At 47.2% G+C, this 7268-nt stretch overlaps 1 long non-coding RNA gene across 1 annotated transcript; it reads left to right on the top strand.

The window, feature by feature from the left end:
* The first annotated feature begins 3258 nt into the window (after positions 1 to 3258).
* On the top strand, positions 3259 to 5163 carry LOC147690055 (uncharacterized). The gene is made up of 3 exons (XR_015299773.1): positions 3259 to 3996; positions 4233 to 4830; positions 4874 to 5163. It is a non-coding gene; the product is annotated as an uncharacterized LOC147690055 (long non-coding RNA).
* The last annotated feature ends 2105 nt before the right edge of the window (positions 5164 to 7268 follow it).

Here is a 7268-nt window from a genome sequence, read left to right as displayed (position 1 = left end):
GACGGGTCAGCTGTAGCGACTCCTTGCGCTCCTTGCACCTTCCCTTTAGTGAGATCTAGAGGTGTCTGCATAATATTCTTGTTTGGGATAGTTGCATTTTTTTCTCTGAATAAGTCAGGTATTGTTGGTTCCTTACTGACCAAGTTTTGCTGGCGAGCACGGGTCTCTGGAACAGATCTGTCTAGAGGATTAGCTCTGGTGCGGATCTTGTTGCAATACTGTCAGCATTGCTAGGCTCCGTGCTAGCTGGGTTATCTACATCAGCTGAGCTGGCAGCTGCTTTTGTTCTGCCCCCTCTGCCGTTAGGTGCCATAATTTTCCGTGTAGCCTTTTGAATGAATTTATGCCAGGCAAGACAAAACTGCTCCTCTTATAAAAGTACCAGTAATTCACTATTGGTAATGTCCCACCAATACCAGTACAAACAAATTCGAGGGTCGGAAAAAATAATAAAGGCAAGCCTGCTCGGTATCAATTTAAGGCCAGACACGTGAAAAAATCACAGCATTAAGTTCAGTTCCTAAACTCTCTATTTCTTTTTCCCCTCAGCCGGTTTGTCAGAAGAACGATAAATGCCAACCTGCTGTTTTTGACACAGACGCGTAGAAGTTGCAACAGTGTTGCAGTGTCTCGATTCCTTTATCCTGATCGAAAGCCGGCTGCCGACTGCCATGTACCAAGCCGTGCACCAAGCTGAGCTGAACACCGGCGATTCAGCCCCACACCTGCAGCCTCTCGGCATCTCCACACGTCCCACTCTCACAGAGCCTCGACACTCACCACAGGCCGTGGTGCTTCTATCGGCACGGCTCCGCCACAGCTCCCATCTCAGCTGAGCTCAACAGAGAAAAAAAGCCTCCTCCCAAAGCAAATGCCATGCTTGAGCCGTGCTGGAACTGCTCAAGCTAAGCGGGTCATAGAGCACAGATCCAGGAACAGAAGCCGAAGCAGCTCGCTAACCCCCGCATAAATTGTGAGCCCGGTCCGGATTCAGGCAGAACGCCACGTAGCTCCTCACTCGGCTGCAGTAGCGGCCGCCATCTTGCTAGCAGTCAGCCTTCAGCTCAAACTTTCCTAATGCAAGACTTTTTGCATTGCAAATGCTTGTTTTTTTAGCTTTGACTTCTTGGTACTTAGTGCAGAGTTTTCCCATTGGAGCTCTTTCCTCCACAGATTCCCTGTGTGATCCTAGACTGCTCCCTACCAAAGATTCGTTTTAGTTTGTATAGCCTGCTACTAGTCTTGCCAGACTCCGACAGGGGCATGATGCAACATGGCCCTTGGAATGAGAATCATTTCATAGGTGTTACAGCTTGGTTAGTCACTGAATGGGCCCCTAGTCCTCATGTAAGGGGCCACCCTTACATGTTAATACAATATTAATACAAGCATTTGGAAAAAGGGCTTATGAATAGTAAGACAAAATGCACTCTATTTACTTTCTGTACAATAGCCACATTAATTCAACAATTAAATAACATGAAGGGGATTCCGTCATTGAGGCTTAGGTGTGTGCTAGGCATCTCACGTGATATCCATTACACATATGTGGGAGATTAGTTCGCTGATTAATTCAAATTATTTTAAACTTTTATGTACTTCTGCATGAAGTCTGTCAAATTCAGGGTGGAAACAATACACACTCCGAGACTTCTGAGAGTTTAATATTGCGGCAAAATGTAAAATACAGACGCTTAAGACAAAGAAGCCGTTTTCTGCTCTTTGCAAAACCAGGAACACCAACTTGCCTCATTTGGAATGTTTTCACCTGCTATTTTCCCCGTAAATCGCGTGCTTTCGCTAATCCTCAGTAAGAATGAAACTGAAACTCCTAAGAGTGATTGCCTGCCAGCTATAAATACTGTAGGACGTTCCCTAGTCCGTTAGACGAGGTAGTGCCAATGACCTCCTGAACCGCGTCACTCTCAAACGGCTATTAGTTATTTATATATCTCTTCTGTCTACAGGTCTGAAACTTTTTAGAAACAGTGTTAGGGAGCAACAGAGATAAAAAGAGTTGTTGGAGGTGGGCTGAAATGCACAGGGAAAGAGACAGAATAAAAAGCAATGAAAACAAGCATTTGCAATGCAATAGGTCTCGCATTAGGAAAGTTTGAGCTATTGGTATTGTAAATGACAATTTTTTTATTTATGTGTTGGTTTTGAAAATAGCAAAATTAATAGCTTCGTAATTTACAATGCTAATAGTTTTACCTTTCGCAAATGTGACACCTATAGCATTTGTAATGTAATATGTGTTGTATTTACGTGACTTAGATGTATTGATATTACAAATAAAAATGGCTTTTTTTTTAATAATTAATACTTGAATAAAAGTTATTGTAATTTATAATGGAAAATGCTTTTGTAAATAACTTTTGTGAAGATTATGTTCATTGTATTTTATTGTGACGAAAATCCAAGAACAGAAGTGAAATATTAACATATTTTTGTGACATTTGTAATAAAGTTTGAAACATTGAGAGAACACATTTGAACCAGTTGTTGTTGAATGGTTGCACAGATTGATGCTGTGGTGGCGCTGACTGATGTTGTGGTGACGACGAGTGATGCTGGATCGTTTAGTGATGCTGTGGTAGCGCACAGTGATGTTGTGGTGCCCCTGAGTGATGCTGTGGTGGAGCTGAGTGATGCTATGGTGATGCGATAGATAGATAGATAGAGTGAGGGCGATAGATAGAGGGAGGACGACAGATATATACAGTGTTATGTGGCACTGAGTGGTATTTGGAGTGTATGTTCCATTGCAGAGTGTGAGGGTGCGCAGGGTGTGAGGGTGCGCAGTGTGTGAGGGTGCGCAGTGTGTGAGGGTGCGCAGTGTGTGTGAGGGTGCGCAGTGTGTGTGAGGGTGCGCAGTGTGTGTGAGGGTACAGTGTGTGTGAGGGTACAGTGTGTGCAGTGTGTGTGATGGTGCAGTGCAGTGTGTGCGGGTGCAGTGTGTGTGATGTTGCAGTGTGTGCAGTGTGTGAGGGTGCAGTGTGTGCAGTGTGTGTGAGGGTGCAGAGTGTGAGGGTGCGGTGTGAACAGTGTGTGTGAGGGTGCAGTGTGTTCAGTGTGTGAGGGTGCAGTGTGTGTGAGGGTGCAGTGTGTTTGAGGGTGCAGTGTGTGTGAGGGTGCAGTGTGTGTGAGGGTGCAGTGTGTGTAAGGGTGCAGTGTATGCAAGGGTGCAGTTTGTGCTGTGTGTGTGAGGGTGCAGTGTGTGAGAGGGTGCAGTGTGTGTGAGGGTGCAAAAAAAATGAGAAAGGGGTGCAGAGAATTGAAAAGAAGGAGGGTGAAAGAGAGGGGAGCTATGACAGAAGAGAATAAAGGATCTAAGAGTTGTGAAGACGAACAAGTGTTGAAGACCACACACACATAAAACCAATACAACTGCAGAACCAAAACCCTTGCACACTAATCCTCACCTACTTGATGTGTATATACCAGAACTGTGCAGCAACCCTCAGTGCAGGCAGCACACGGTAGTACTGCAAAACACATAGCAGATAGTTCAGAGCCATACCGCACAGAGCTCAAAAACCAAAAAAGGACCAGTAACATAACATAATAAAAAGCATTTAATTCTAAAGACAAAACCTATTTTTGTTCCCAGTCCTTAAACTGGATATATAAAAGTACATGTACTCTGTCCCCTGTCCCCTTCACACAGGCACCAACAGCTGTGGGGTCTGTAACCAATGGCGGCACAAGAGTGAGACAAAGTGGCGCAAGAGGGCAGCCCAGTGGCGCAAGAAGGAGGCACAGCGGCAGAAGAGGGAGGCACAGCGCAGAAGAGAGGCACAGCGGCAGAAGAGAGGCACAGCGGCAGAAGAGAGGCACAGCAGCAAAAGAGAGGCACAGCGGCAAAAGAGAGGCACAGCGGCAGAAGAGGGGCACAATGGAGGAAAAGAGAGGCACAATGGAGGAAAAGAGAGGCACAGTGGCAGAAGAGAGAGGCACAGCGGCAGAAGAGAGGGGCACAGCGGCAGAAGAGAGGCACAGCGGCAGAAGAGAGGCACAGCGGCAGAAGAGAGGCACAGCGGCAGAAGAGAGGCACAGCGGCAGAAGAGAGGCACAATGGAGGAAGAGAGAGGCACAGTGGTAGAAGAGAGGCACAATGGAGGAAGAGAGGCACAATGGAGGAAGAGAGAGGCACAATGGAGGAAGAGAGAGGCACAATGGAGGAAGAGAGGCACAATGGAGGAAGAGAGAGTCACAGCGGCAGAAGAGAGGCACAATTGAGGAAGAGAGAGGCACAATTGAGGAAGAGAGAGGCACAATTGAGGAAGAGAGAGGCACAATTGAGGAAGAGAGAGTCACAGCAGCAGAAGAGAGACACAGCAGCACAAGAGAGTGCCACCGCAGCACAAGAGAGAGCCACCGCAGCACAAGAAAGAGGCACAACGGCCGAAAAGGGTGGCACAGGGGCAGAAGAGGGAGGCACAGTGGCAGAGGTGGGAGGCACAGTGGCAGAAGAGAGGCACAGCGGCAGAAGAGAGGCACAGCGGCAGAAGAGAGAGGCACAGTGTTAAGAGAGGCACAACAGCACAAGAAAGAGGCACAACGACCGAAGAGTGTGGCACAGCGGCAGAAGAGGGAGGCACAGTGGCAGAAGAAGGAGGCACAGAGGCAGAAGAGAAGCACAGTGGCAGAAGAAAGAGGCACAGCGTCAGAAGAGAGGTACAGCAGCACAAGAAAGACACAGCGGCTGAAGAGGGTGGCACAGTAGCAGAAGAGGGTGACACAGCATCAGAAGGGGGTGGCACAGTGGCAGAAGAGGGTGGCACAGCGGCAGAAGCGGGTGGCACAGCAGCAGAAGAGGGTGGCACAGTAGCAGAAGAGGGTGGCATAGCAGCAGAAGAGGGTGGCACAGCAGCAGAAGAGGGGGGCACAGCAGCAGAAGAGGGTGGCACAGCGGCAGAAGAGGGTGGCACAGCGGCAGAAGAGGGTGGCACAGCGGCAGAAGAGAGAGGTACAGCAGCAGAAGAGAGGTACAGCAACAGAAGAGAGAGGCACAGCGGCAGAAGAGAGAGGCACAGCAGCAGAAGAGAGAGGCACAGCAGCAGAAGAGAGAGGCACAGCAGCAGAAGAGAGAGGCACAGCAGCAGAAGAGAGAGGTACAACAGCAGAAGAGAGGCACAACACCAGAAGAGAGAGGCACAGTGGTGAAAGCAGAAGAGGAAGCAGAGTAACTCTAAGGAAGATTGTTAATTGCATCCACACCTATCAGTTAATACATGTGTACAGTTTATATGAGAGGTGTCCGTGGACTAGTGCTCTTTGCAAACATAAATCATATAGCTGTGTCAAATATGGTGTCCAAAGTTTTAGTCCCTGCCCTTAAAAGTTTAGGTGAAATGATGTGTCAATGTAAAATGTCCCGAATGGTAGAGCAGTATTACGATTTTCATTTGCTTAAATCGGTTAATATATTTCCCAAAAAAATGATTCACCACCTAAATTTGTTCCAGCAAAAACTCTTGCCAGCACAGCTGGACATAAAATGAGAAGTTTGGTGCATGTCTTGTTTGGCTTGGTGTACATTTTCACATCTGTCTAGTGACTCGTTTTTTAAATCTTGTAATGTAATTGCCTTAAGTTTCCTAAAAATATTTTATAGCTGGCCTTGCTTTTATGAACGGAGCGTTTGCCAAATGAAATTGGTAAAATTAAACAAAAGAGGTCTGTTTCATTATTATTTGTGTCCGTTACGTTTCAGCTAAGTACAAAGCTGCATTTTTTTCCTGCTTCCACTTGTCCTGCAACCTACATGGGTTTAGGTGCCGCCACTGTAACGAAAGCAAACTCACCGCCGCAGCCCGGCTTCAACAGGAAGCCAGGCAACCTTTGTTGGGACGGGGGCGGGGCCGGACACGCGACCGGAGCTTCCCAGGAGGCAGGCTGCAGTGGCTGGCGCATGGCTCCGGTGCAGAGAGAGGAGAGCCCTGCATGCAGCCGGCGTCTGCCCGGAAGCCAAGGAGCGGAGTGCTGGTGTCCCTGTGCCTGTATTACGTCGGAATGAGCAGCCCCGGAGCGGGACGAGTAGAAGTCCGGGTGAGTGGGGCTCCGTGCTTGCGTGTCTGTGTGTATGCAGGGGGGAGGGGGGGGGCATTGTGTGCGTGTGTGTGTGTGTGTGTGTGTGTGTGTGCGCGCGCCTGTGTGTATGTGCGTGCATGCAGAGGGGTGGGGGCTGGCTGTGTGTGAGCAGGGGCTGTGAGTTGATCTGCGCAAGCGCGGCTCAGACGCGCGCTCCCGCGGTCAAAACTGAGACTGCAAAAGCGCGCGTCTGAGTCGTGTCCACTCTCCTAAATACGGGCCACATTAGGTCTGGAGCAGACACTCTCAATGCTCACGCATTGAGAGTACGTCTGCTCGACCTAAAAATGAGGAAAAACAAAGAGATGGATAAATAGAAGAGGTGAGCACGAGAGAGAAAAGTCAGAATGAAAAAGTCGGAATGATAGATACAAGATAATAAGAAAGTAAGAACAGGATGAGAAAGAAAGGGTGTGGAGAAGTAAGGATACAGGAAAGGAAATAAGGAATGAAAGGAAAAGGTAGGATGGAAGGGTGAAAGAATGAATGGATGGTAGTGTGGAAGGCAGGAGGGATAGAATGGTGACAGGATGGATTGCAGAATGAAAGGAACAATAGATGAAAGGGTGAATGGATGGAAGCACAGAAGAATAAACACTAAAGGATGGATGGGTGAAATGATAGATGGATACATATTTGGATGGGAGGTTGGGTCAAAGTACTGCTGGAAGGATGGGGGATGAAAAATTGAAGGAATAAATAGCTGAAAGTATGTATAGATGAAAAGGGAGAACGAAGACTGGATAGATTGATGACAGTGATTTTTTCTTTCCTAAAGATGGTTGGGTTAACTTGGTTCATATGCTCGGCATGATTAAAGGTATGGTTCCGTTCGTCGGTCTGTTCATTGCATTAATAACATGACGTTGCCCAGTATAAACACAAACATTGTCTTATGGTGGACGTGCTCGACACACTGGGGCATCTTGAGTACAGACATGAATCTTTCATTTCATTTACTTTATGCCCAGTGTGGGAGATACAGTCGAACTAATTCAGGAAATGTGTAGTCTCACATAATGCAAATTTCGGTTCTGTTTATAATAAACTACTTTTTCATGTAATAATGTCACATCCCATACCTCTGCAATATTTGAATATTGCAGCAAAATAAAAAGAAATAGAAAATAAACCAAGGTCAAATGATTATATCATTCGAAAAGCAATACACA

Source organism: Lissotriton vulgaris, chromosome 9 (genome assembly GCF_964263255.1).
Source record: "Lissotriton vulgaris chromosome 9, aLisVul1.2, whole genome shotgun sequence".
NCBI lineage: Eukaryota > Metazoa > Chordata > Amphibia > Caudata > Salamandridae > Lissotriton > Lissotriton vulgaris.
This window is presented reverse-complemented; position numbering and strand designations above follow the sequence as displayed.